General features: G+C 38.8%; 1 long non-coding RNA gene across 1 annotated transcript in view; it reads right to left on the reverse strand.

Moving 5' to 3' along the window:
• The window catches only part of LOC137057973 (uncharacterized), a 47,384-nt gene that overhangs the window by 1,390 nt on the left and 33,488 nt on the right, over nt 1-12,506 (reverse strand). The window lies entirely within an intron of this gene.

A 12,506-nucleotide genomic window follows, 5' to 3' on the forward strand; every position in this document is an offset into this window, starting at 1 on the left:
TCTTGCATCAGATTTCCACCATTAAAGGGTTAGTTCACCCAAAAATGAAATTGATGTCATTAATGACTCACCCTAATGTCGTTCCACACCTGTAAGACCTTCGTTCATCTTTGGAACATAGTTTAAGATATTTTATATTTAGTCCTACAGCGTATCTAAGTGTATGCACACTATACTGTCCATGTCCAAAAAGGGAATAAAAACATCATCAAAGTAGTCCATATGTGACATCAGTTGGTTCATTAGAATCTCTTGAAGCATCGGAAATACATTTTGGTCCAAAAATAATAAAAATTACGACTTTATTCAGCATTGTTTTCTCTTCCGCTTTTGTTTTCAAACCTCAAATAAAGATTCAAACGGTTATGCATCAAGAGATTCTAATTAACCAACTGATCTTACATATGGACTACTTTTACGGACTAAATATAAAATATCTTAAACTGTGTTCTGAAGATGAATGGAGGTCTTACGGGTGTGGAACTTATTGACATCAATTTCATTTTTGGGTGAACTAACCCTTTAAAGGGATAATTCACCCAAAAATGAAAATAAGCCCATGATTTACCCAACCTCAAACCATCCTAGGTATATATGACATTCTTCTTTCAGATGAATGCAGTCAGAGTTTATATTAAAAAATGTTCTGGCTTATTCAAGCGCTATAATGGTAGTCCAAAATTTTAAGCCCCAAAAAGTGCATTCATCCAATATAAAAGTAATCCATATGGCTCTGGGGGCTTAATAAAGGCCTTCTGAAGCAAATGAATGTGTTGTAAGAAAAATATTCACATTTAACACGTCAAACTAAAATGTCCGACGGACCACCTTCGGTATTCAACATACAAAAAAAGCATAACTGGCAGAACGATGACGGACGTAGCGTAAGCATTTTGAACTGTGAAAAGTGTTTCTGTTTCTTCGTAAGTTAAATACAGAAGGCGCTCTGGCGGAAGCTAGATTCAGAAGGCCTTTATTAACCCCCCAAAGCCATATTGACTACTTTTATAATGGATAGATGCACTTTGTTGTCTTAATTTTGGACTGCCATTCACTGTCATTATAATGCTTGGAAGAACTATAATTTTTTAAAAATATAACTCTGATTACATTCGTCTGAAAGAAGAATGTCAATGCACCTAGGATGGCTTGAGGGTGAGTAAATCGTAGGGTAATTTAAATTTTTTGGGTGAACTAACCCTTTAAAATGTATCGAATGGGGCCATTAACACAAACCCATTTGCAATCCTAAATGGAAAACTTCTTCATTTACAAGACAACAGCCTTTTGGGGGCAAACTTTTGAAAATTCCACGTTTTTGAAAACAATACCGTTATTGTCTCTTGGTAAAAATGCAAAGCTGTGAAAGCGGTGATGTCATGCGCATGCGTATTATTTCTTTAGTGGATAGGCATGTGCGAGTACTTGACAAACAAAAAACAACTAAGGTCCTTTAATGCTAGGATATACATCAGTTCGCTAACCGGTGCCTGCTTTATTTGCTCATAACCAAATTACATCAACCATATCTGCATCTTGCTAGCATTTGTTACACACAATCCTCATATTTTCATCTTATTTGGCAATTAGCTATGTGAAGTTCTGTAAAAAAGACTGCTGCTTGGACAGGCATCGCTTCTAACCTCTTTTCTGTTGCCCAAGAAAGCTCTGTGAGGTTTGGGCAACAGAAAACAGTGCGGTTTAATAGGCTCTTAAAGGGCTGCCAAAGTCTTTGAAGAGGAATGTCTGTTCAAGGCAACAGTGCAATATGTGATAAGACCTTCTCCGTTACATCTCTTGCTCACTTTCCCGTTCTCTCTCTCCTTGTTTTTCTCTCTCTTCCAAGTGTTTGTACTATAAATATGGTTGTGGGTGGTAGATTCTATCCCTGGTTGAGCCTTAACCACACACATCTATAGATAGGGAGTTCACAGTTTTAACCTGCTGGACAAAGCAGCTCTGCTCTCTAAATGTTTGGATGAAACACAAGAGCCATTCAGTCGAGGGTAAAGGTTAAACATATTCTTGAACATCTGCATCTGTTTTGAGGAATCCAGTGTCTTCAAAACACAATGCATTTGTACAGTTTCTCATTTTCTCATGAGGGTATTCATACTCGGAGACAAATCCCATCCAGATATTCTCACAATTCAGCAACAGAGGACATTATTGAATAATAACTATGAAATTACAAAGAGCGCATTATAATGGAGGTGAAGGGGTCGCCAGCTGTGATGAAAATCATAGATTAATAACCCTGGCGTGAAAACGCCACTGGCCTCAAGCTCTGTGAAAATTCAGATTCTTCTTTCTTTCAGAAGTCACAAAGATGCCAAACAAAAGACATAGTGTCTGTTTTATTAATGCAGGGGTCAACAGAGGGCAATGGCAGCCATATTTCGATTGTTTAGTAGTCTAGTTCATGCTGTTAGTTGGACTGCTTTAGGAGAGAGAACTGTCCTTGGTGACTTTCAGAAAGTCATGATAGTTGTTCAGAGTAGGGCTTCACAAAATCTGCAATTGCGATTTTTCTGATGAAAAACGTAATTGTGATTTGTGTAGGTTTTTTAATAGTTGTTTATTGCGCTTGTTTAAAGAGCTGCACAATTTGGCCCAAAATTGTATAGTTAAATATCAATGATTATATAATAAATTATTAATATTACAACTACTCTAAAATATTTTTCAATTAATATTACAATATATACACCGATTATATATTGTAGCTCACAATTATGGTAAGGGACGAGACATTTCCTGAACACACGCTAAGAGGTTCCTTTAAAATCATTCAAATAAATGAAATCTTACCAAGCTGCTAAAATAACACACAAAAATGACTGTTATTTTCCAGTTTATATCCATTCAATCAGATTTTGCACAGCAAACATCCATGACGCCTTTTAACTTATCAATGCTGGCAAATCTTGGCCACCCGATGTGAATTATACAATATTTTTAGAATGGCCATTGAAGACCCAAGGGTCAACCATGTGGCATAGTAAAGTGGGGATTAATGTAAACACAGATATCGGATACCAGTCCTGTATAAAGTCAATGTAAACAGGTGGGATGAAAAATTGGATATGGTCAAAAGATCAGATCCGTTTATTAAGACTTACAGTGTAAACGCAGCCAAAATGAACATAGTGTGCCATGCTTGACTCTGAAACACACAGCGCATATATTTATTTAATTAAATCACAGACTGCAATTGGATAATTGCACTAAATCCGTTTTATTTCGGTTAATCATGCAGCGTGTTAGTGAAGTGTTTAGAGGACACTAGAGCACTTAACAGTAATGCTTGTGAAACAATGGTCTCCTTATTTTTCCATCTGCTCATCCAAACCAAACCAGATCAAATAGAGGAATGATCGGTTACTCTTAATGCATCCGGCCTTACTAATCAAACCAACTGCAAATGTGTATCTAAGAGAGTAGAATAAATGTTTTGCGGAGAGAGTGGGTATATTCAGTGCGTAATATAATACATTGGTCAGGTTCTTTTGGTTTTTCTTAATGAGGACGGCTCTCAACGGAGCACATCTCTCTGTTTGGATTTCACTAATACCAAAGTTTGAGCACAGCTGGTGGTTTCATGATCATTTTGTGGGATCCGTGCACATGTACTGTACATGAAGAACCACAGTCACACATACCACCCACACACACACACACACACACACACACACACAGAGAGAGAGACACATGGATCAGCGCTGAAAAGGTCGGGTGAGTCACCAAATATGTGGGACCAGAGCCAGTTACGCTCTCTACAGTAAAGCATCTTGTCCTCCCACTTACACACTCGACTCACAGGCCTGTCTTTAGCCATCGTTATATCTCAAACACACACTGATGCTCAAGCGCACTTACGGGATTCTCCACAAACAAACACAATACACAATCCCAACAGCATGTGTTGATCCCCTGAAAAGACGATTAATAAACCAGATTCCGACATGAAAACTTGCGTGGAATGATAATGATGTGAAAAAGACAATTTACAAGAACTCAAATTTTTGAAATAATATTTTTCTTTTTATCATTTAACCACAATTTTTTAATTCATTTAATTTATGTTTTACCATTTACTTAGACTTTTTACCATAAAATATATATATATATATATATATATATATATATATATATATATATATATATATATGTCTTCAAGTGTATATATATATATATATATATATATATATATATATATATATATATATATATATATATATATATACATACACATTATATATACACATTATATCTGTATATATATATATATATATATATATATATATATTATACATATACACATATATATATATATATATATATATATATATATATATATATATATATATATATATATATATATATATACACACATAACCTTCTCTAACCCTGTAATAGTATGTCCCATACCTTTTACTTCAAGAAATAAGAGACAAGAAATATTTACAACTTAATATTTTAAATATTAAAATAATAATCCTTTTAGAAACAAATTTAGAAACATGAATTTGAAATTCTATATTAAATGTACACACTACTGTTCAAATGTTTGAAGTCAGTAATATTATATTTATATATATCTATATCTATATATAGTTTACAATACCCTTTTTTTAATCAATCTTGGCAAGCAAAGGACGCAATAGACTTCTTTCAAATTTCAATAACATTTGGAACAGAAATGTATTGTTTACAAAAATGAAAATGCACATTCCACAAACACACTGTACTAAACTTTAAACACTAACTTTTTTTATTATTATGTCACATGCCATTCCACATGTAGCCAATAATCAGATCAGCTAATGGAAGGCTAATCATGACTGTGCTACAAACTGATACCCTAGAAATCTAGACGCACCCTAGCGGCAGCAAATCTAGTCCACCCAGTGTTGAGTGTCGTCTAGCAACTCTAAATACCCTTCTGAGATGTAAACGGCAAACTCTTGTCTGGCCAATCACATCGTGTATAGAGTCGGTGGGCGGGGCCATAATGACGACGGCTGAGTTGCGTTTGCGTGCTTCTAGTAAACACAGAAACTGGCGAACGGCGGTCTTTCGAATCAGCTTTGACCGCGACTCTGGAAGACTTGGAGTTAAGCTTTTCTCTGAGAAAAGAACGGCACTGAAGTCATTCTTAAAAAGGGAAGATGTGTTCGGAGTTTTGCCGAACGGACACGGCAAATGTTTAATCTATCAACAAGCTCTGTTTCACCTTCGTTGCTCTGGTTGGTTGTAGCTCTATCCTATCGCGTGCAGAGGGAGTTTGCAAGACAGCCGTTTATCCCGCCCCTCGGATTAAGCCCTGTCAATGGTGAGTTTCCAGACCAAACATCTTGATGTGGGTCTGGCTTTTCAGGCTAACAAACTGAAGCATCAAGAAAGAACTGCTGTGTACGATGTTAGCAGATTCGGCATGACACATCGCTCAGAATCACTTCACACACAATGGAGCTTATTACAAGAAATATATACGAGAAGAAAAATGATTTAAAATAAGAGGGAAATGTATTTTATCGTGGCTCCTTTAAACTGCCTCAGCCTGGCAGACAGTGATGGATTTGATTCGGTCTGGATTTGTTTAACTTGCACAATGAAGCTTGAACATAACAGACTCAAATGGCTCCTTATGGACTCACTCCAGCGCTTGTGTTCAATTTACTTTCAATAACAGGTAAATTGGCTTATGATGAAACTGTTAAGTGGATGTCTGGACGTTTATACTGAAAATGAATGACGTCAAATCTAAGTCCTATTTTGGACCTACTATATATCATGATATTCTTGAATAAATTGGAACCTCCATACTTCATTTATAAGAAAATGTAGCACTACTTCAGAAAGAAAAATCAGATCTGAAAAGTTCTCATTGCGAGCTCAACTTGCCTCGGCAGTGAGAACAAGAGATGCTGTTGTGTTCCACAAGACGAGTTCTGCAATGTCATAAAGCGACGAATATGAAGGAATTTGCCTAAGGAAATCATAAGCTTTTGCAACATGCCTCTTTTGCGCTTTCTCTCCCTCCCTCTCTTCATGGTTGTGTCACTCTCAGTTTGTTTCTGAAGCTCTGCGGTGCGGCACAGCAGTGATGCCTTCATTAGAAACACATGTTGAGCACAATGCTTCCCTTTAGACTCAGCAAACAATGAGGCTGCTTCTGCAGCCGAGGCTTCAACGTCAGCAGAAATACGAGATTGTCCGTCTCCGGGTCAACCTCACACATTTTTATCTGATAATGGCACCACATAAACACTTAAATGTAATCAAAGATGGTAATAAGATGGCGCTTTAGTGCGTTTCACCCTTTCGATTTGCTCTGAATTACATTCTCCAGATTGAAATGATTGTTTTAGAGTGCTTTTCAGAAAACCAATCTTTATGAAACTGGAATATTTTTTTCTTGATTTTTTTTTTGTATAAGTAATCATCATATATCTTTATAGATGCATGACAGAAAGATTAATCAACCTATCCAAATAACCATGATGGGAGACGGATTGCAGAATAATGAATCAGTTGATGAATGCCCAGATATATTCGTCCTCTTTTAATTGAAGTTTGGTAGTTGGACGATGGGGCTACGTGACTGCACAATAAGAGCACGGGGGATAACAGTGGTTTGAAGATGAAGGGGGAAGATTATTTCCGGTGGACTGGAGCAACCCAACACTGCAAAGTTAAATTAAAGGCAGAATTTGCACAACAGATGGGGGGTGCAGTCAGACAAACGCAGTGGAGAGGACCGGCTGGGTTTAATGACCTCTCCTCTGTGTTGATTCAGCTCTCGCATCAGCCCATGCAATTAACAGCCATATCCATCCCTTCGGCTTTTTATTTAATCAAAAACCAGTCTCAAGAAAGAAAGAGAGAGAGAGAGAGAGAGAGAGAGAGAGAGAGAGAGAGAGAGAGAGAGAGAGAGAGAGAGAGAGAGAGAGAGAGAGAGAGAGAGAGAGAGAGAGAGAGAGAGAGAGAGAGAGAGAGAGAGAGAGAGAGAGAGAGAGAGAGAGGGTGAAAAAATTAAGAAGCGGGAAAAAAATTAAAAGATGGATGAGATTACTGTAAGTGGCTTTAATAATGAACCTGCCATACATACAGTGAATATTAGAAAATAGAGATAATGCAACAATGAGATGAGCGTAGGGAAGCTTATAGAGTTCTGTGACGCTCTGTTCACTAATGCAACTTTAGACACTTCTCATGCAAACACCTTGATAATAACCATCTAAATTTTAGTTTAAAGGTGTCATGAACTGGCTTTTTAAATGTTTTTATACTGTTGTCTGAGGTCAACTAATGATGCTAGTGTGGTTTTTACATTCAAAAATATATTTTCTACACTGGTTTTGAGGCTGTGCCCTGAACGCTGGATTTTGATGGGCGTGCTGCACTGGAGACTTGGAAGTAAATGCCCACGGCTAGGATTGGATAATATTTGCATATTTAATGAGCTTCAGCTCCCCTGTCAGTTCAGTTCACATGAGAGAGGGATTGTTTTGAAAGTGGCAAACGGAATGATTCTCTCGATCGATCACAGCGCTCTTAAGCATCTTTATCAAACAAACACATTGATTGATTGGTATACAGTGCTTTGCGAAAGTATTCGGCCCCCTTGAACTTTGCGACCTTTTGCCACATTTCAGGCTTCAAACATAATGATATGAAACTGTAATTTTTAGTGAAGAATCAACAACAAGTGGGACACAATCATAGCCTGGATGCCAGCCGAACTCAGCCCCGCCCACAAATTGCTCCATAGAGGAGTAATTATCGCCGAACAGAAACTGTTCGGACCAATGAAATCATCAGGGCGGGCTTCAGACGATGATGGACAGATGATCAACAGTAACGTAATCATCCACGTCATCAAAGGGGCTTGGATTATATTTTTTCGAATCCTAGAATCAGAGAGCTTGTTTGTATATGCATTCACCTTCACAATTTCTCTCAGAAATGATGATCATGTTGGGTAAGTACTCTGTGCATCATTAAATTATGTAATTTTTTTTACAACATCGGCAAAGATCGTGTATTCCAGCCTGATACCAACACGCATGAAGACAGGGTTGCCAAGTTTTTACAACAAAACCCGCCAACTACTAGCCCTAAACAATAGCTTCTCGGGGGGTTCTCTGGGGAAAAATGGTGTTTTGGGGGGTAAAATGTGTGTTATTTTGGCAAGGTTGCCTGCTAAAATTCGCACTCATGGCTCTATATATCACATAATAGTCGCTTCAACCCACGAACATAGAAAACAACCCGCGGAAAAAAAACGCGGACTTGGCAACACCATGGGCAACACAGTGCAGTTGAGCTCTGTTGACATTTGACAATGCGTCGCTTCGCTGCTCTCATTGGTTGTAGGTCTATCCAATTGAGGTCTTTCCTGGTTCGGTTGAAACGCCCCATAATCACAGCCCAATGGAGCAGTTTCACACTCATATTCTGACTAGAATTGAGTATGACCACGTCAGGCTAACACAATCATGAAGTGGAATGAAATTTATTGGATATTTCAAACTTTTTTAACAAATAAAAAAACTGAAAAATTGGGCGTGCAAAATTAAGTGCCACCTTAAGTGCCACCTTTTGCTGCGATTACAGCTTAAGTCGCTTGGGGTATGTCTCTATCAGTTTTGCACATCGAGAGACTGAAATTTTTGCCCATTCCTCCTTGCAGAACAGCTCGAACTCAGTGAGGTTGGATGGAGAGCGTTTGTGAACAGCAGTTTTCAGTTCTTTCCACAGATTCTCGATTGGATTCAGGTCTGGACTTTGACTTGGCCATTCTGACACCTGGATATGTTTATTTTTGAACCATTCCATTGTAGATTTTGCTTTATGTTTTGGATCATTGTTTTGTTGGAAGACAAATCTCCGTCCCAGTCTCAGGTCTTTTGCAGACTCCATCAGGTTTTCTTCCAGAATGGTCCTGTATTTGGCTCCATCCATCTTCCCATCCATTTTAACCATCTTCCCTGTCCCTGCTGAAGAAAAGCAGGCCCAAACCATGATCCGGCCACCACCATGTTTGACAGTGGGGATGGTGTGTTCAGGGTGATGAGCTGTGTTGCTTTTACACCAAACATAACGTTTTCCATTGTTGCTAAAAAGCTCAATTTTGGTTTCATCTGACCAGAGCACCTTCTTCCACATGTTTGGTGTGTCTCCCAGGTGGCTTGTGGCAAACTTTAAACAACACTTTTTATGGATATCTTTAAGAAATGTCTTTCTTCTTGCCACTCTTCCATAAAGGTCAGATTTGTGCAGTATACGACTGTATACGATTGTTGTCCTATGGACAGAGTCTCCCACCTCAGCTGTAGATCTCTGCAGTTCATCCAGAGTGATCATGGGCCTCTTGGCTGCATCTCTGATCAGTCTTCTCCTTGTATGAGCTGAAAGAATCTTTTTGTATCCAAATCCGGCTTTAAACTTCTCCACAACAGTATCTCGGACCTGCCTGGTGTGTTCCTTGCTCTTCATGATGCTCTCTGCGCTTTAAACGGACCTCTGAGACCATCACAGTGCAGGTGCATTTATACGGAGACTTGATTACACACAGGTGGATTCTATTTATCATCATTAGTCATTTAGGTCAACATTGGATCATTCAGAGATCCTCACTGAACTTCTGGAGAGAGTTTGCTGCACTGAACGTAAAAGGGCCGAATCATTTTGCACGCCCAATTTTTCAGTTTTTGATTTGTTAAAAAAGTTTGAAATATCCAAAAAATTTCATTCCACTTCATGACTGTGTCCCACTTGTTGTTGTTTTTTCACAAAAAATAACAGTTTTATATCTATGTTTGAAGCCTGAAATGTGGCAAAAGGTCGCAAAGTTCAAGGGGGCCGAATACTTTCGCAGGGCACTGTATTATTTTTGTAATACTTGGCCCTCCCAATTGGATCGGTGGACATAAGCACGAATGCCCGCACGTGAACAGTGCAGATCAAGAAAGGAATATTATTTCACTATTTGAGATCCACCGCCTGCCGATGGGCTTCCGTTTCGGCAGCCCGTCTGGAAAACACATAGCCCTGGGCCATTGGGCTTTGCGTGCCCTGGCCCATACATGTCAGAGTCTGACCCCGAATCACAATCAACCAACAAATAAGAGATTCTCCAGCCTGTGACAGCGTGCTAAAGGTATGTTCTGTTAGACACGTACACATAATCAAAACGATCTATAACAAAGCAATACTATTAGCCTACATATAAAAAAAAAAACTTTTTACTCACATAAGTGTGTTGCACCATTCCTGTCATATCCAATATAGAAGAAACAGGATTGTGTTTTAATCTCAATATGTCTGGAAGTCTGGAGACTTGTTTACAAACGATTCCGCAGTAAAAATTAAGTAAAATGGCGTACATGTCTTCCCCACGTGAGCTGGAACTACATTAAAAATAAAGTTCAACCACATATTCCTAATATTAGGATCCGACGGAAGCCGACTGTTCTTCCACAACCAGGAATAGCGCAATATCTTGCTATCTTCTTCGGAATGTTTAATTCTGCTGGCTAGCACTATCCGAACAGCTCCATGAGTCAAATCGATTGTTTTCTGGGCCTGGTGTCTAAGTCTTGTGCCGAGTGAACTCAAATTCAGTAGATGGTGCTCCCAGCACACAAGGTGGAGCTGTGCGACTTTATGCTTCTGACACTCGCTTGTCCCACAGAAGAAGAAGAGAGATGGAATTCATGTGCTTGCCAAAAACATTCACACACTTTTTGCTAACTTGCAAGCAGCATTAGCAGCTCATCTTCTTCTTTGTCTACTTAATTCCTCTTCATCATATCAGTGTGTGCTCGGCAAGATTTTTTGTGCTTGAGTGCCACCAAGTCGTGTTTTACTGTAACTTCAGCAGCTCCAGGCACGTGAACAAAAGCGGCACTCATTGGTCGGCTAGTGTTTAACGCGCCGCGTAAAAAATAAATAAATAATGTGTTTTAATTTATTTTAAAATGACGTTTTTACGCCTGCCGGTATGCACACTCACATTGGCCTCCTTTGTTTAGTCACAATAAAATCGCACAAAAATAATCCCGGTGTGAACAGGCCTTAACCGCACCACGACCAAAGATAATAGAATCTATTATAATAATAAGTGATGCTGTCTACGCTGGATGTGGCGTGAAACAGGATGATAGGACGCAACAAAACTCAGACAGTTAACTGATGCCCCATTCTACTTCTGACATACTTCAAGTGCTCACACAACTTCTGACCAATGGGTGGAATTGCACCCATTGACTTCCATAGTATTTATTTTCCCTACTATGGACGTAAACGGCTAACGTCAACCCCATGGTTACTGACATTCTTCAAAATATCTTCTTTTGTGTTCAACAGAAGAAAGAAACTCATACAGGTTTGAAACAACTTGAGGGTGAGTAAATGATGACAACATTTTTGGCTGAACTATCCTTTAGTACAGCCTATAGTCTTCTTTTATGTTAGCGCTAAATAAGTGCTATATAAATGAATGTGTTGAGGATGGGTTTATGAGCTGATGACATGGATGAAACCCATTAGAAAATCTCTCACAGTATTATTGCTTTGAATTGTATACACTAATTTTGATTTATTTGAAGGAATAACATTTTTATTATGACTTATGGATCAAGTTTTTACATTCACAAAGATATCAAGCCATTAAATATGAAGTCTGGAGTATATCTATGGTTTTGCTCAGTGCTGGGTTATGAAAAAGGAGACAGTGGTGTAAAAACAGACAGCACAGCAAGGCGGTGACTTTGATCTGGGTGGGTGGGCGTTTTCTGATGTAAGACGGCACGTAAGGTTGTCTGCCTGTCTGCTGCGCAAACTTCCTCTCAGTGCGCTGCTCCAGTTTGTCTGCCGTTAACAGACTTGGAAGTCTGCGACAAAAAAAATGCAGTACAATATGCAGCCTGCTGTTTTATGACTACACTGTTACGCAACTACTGGTCTACAGCCAAAAGCACCCCATCTGACTGCATCAGCAAATGTAGCAAGACAGGCACCAGGGTGCATGAATGACTCAGTGTCCCAGGTGCAGTGCCCTCTTGTTGTGGACAGCCCTAATGGACCCTTTTGATATTTAAAGGGGCTTTCGGAAGTGTGTGTGTGTGTGTGTGTGTGTGTGTGTGTGTGTGTGTGTGTGTGTGTGTGTGTGTGTGTGTGTGTGTGTGTGTGTGTGTGTGTGTGTGTGTGTGTGTGTGTGTGTTTTGTGTGTGTCTTAGTACATATAAAAGCGCTATATAAATGCCTCATTCATTCATTCATATACAGTGCAGAAAATAAGTATTTGAACACCCTGCTATTTTGCAAGTTCTCCCACTTGGAAATCATGGAGGGGTCTGAAATTGACATTGTAGATGCATGTCCACTGTGACAGACATCATCTAAAAAAAAATTAAAAAATCCAGAAATCACAATGATGTTTTAATTATTTATTTGTATGATACAGCTGCAAATAAGTATTTGAACACCTGTCTATC

The sequence above is a fragment of the Pseudorasbora parva genome, chromosome 22, assembly GCF_024679245.1.
Source record: "Pseudorasbora parva isolate DD20220531a chromosome 22, ASM2467924v1, whole genome shotgun sequence".
Lineage (NCBI taxonomy): Eukaryota > Metazoa > Chordata > Actinopteri > Cypriniformes > Gobionidae > Pseudorasbora > Pseudorasbora parva.